General features: G+C 43.3%; 1 non-coding gene across 1 annotated transcript; it reads right to left on the bottom strand.

Moving 5' to 3' along the window:
• Positions 1-404: 404 nt before the first annotated feature.
• Positions 405-476, bottom strand: trnaa-ugc. The gene has a single exon. It is a non-coding gene; the product is annotated as a tRNA-Ala (tRNA).
• Positions 477-755: the final 279 nt, after the last annotated feature.

The raw sequence follows: 755 nt of genomic DNA, 5'->3' as shown, positions 1-755 counted from the left end.
CAGCAGAGCCAGAGGTTGGTGGATTGTTAGGTTTATCTGATGGTTCCTTGGTTATTGTGGTCGTTCCAGAGGAGGGACAGAGAGCATTCAGTTGTAAACGGTCTGGTCACCAAACAAGGAATGCACTGACCTGTAGCCTACAATATGACTAAACGGCATCCCCAACTCAAAGTTGAAAATAAGAGCCAATCATTATTTATTTATTTATATATGAGGATTTTTTCATCTTGCTGAATAAAGACACTGTTTGATGATGTAATGTATAAGATGAGTAGGCAAAAGTAATACCCCTGTTACTGTTCACATTTCTTTTTAAAATCTTTATCCAATTCCTCAAGTCACAGTCAATTTGAAGATTTGGCTGCAGAGATTGCCTTCTCCTTTCATTTAGACAAAATTGATCCTGGAGATGCCGGGGATTGAACCCGGGGCCTCATACATGCAAAGCATGCGCTCTACCACTGAGCTACATCCCCTCCCATACAAGTACTTATGCAACAGGCTTTATGTGCTTTCCCTGCAGGCAGGTGTCAGTCCTTATTGGTCCTGTGAAAGAGGAGCCAATAGACAGCCAGGATATTTCTGTTTGACTGTTATGCAATATGATTTGAGGTGCACAGTCTTAACCCTTGACCTTGTGTTCATTAGGTAGGTAGGTGTGTGTGTGTGTGTGTGTGTGTGTGTGTGTGTGTGTGTGTGTGTGTGTGTATATGCATGCATGCGTGCGTGCGTGTGTCTCCGTGCGTGCATGCATG

The sequence above is a fragment of the Salvelinus namaycush genome, chromosome 16 (genome assembly GCF_016432855.1).
Source record: "Salvelinus namaycush isolate Seneca chromosome 16, SaNama_1.0, whole genome shotgun sequence".
NCBI lineage: Eukaryota > Metazoa > Chordata > Actinopteri > Salmoniformes > Salmonidae > Salvelinus > Salvelinus namaycush.
This window is presented reverse-complemented; position numbering and strand designations above follow the sequence as displayed.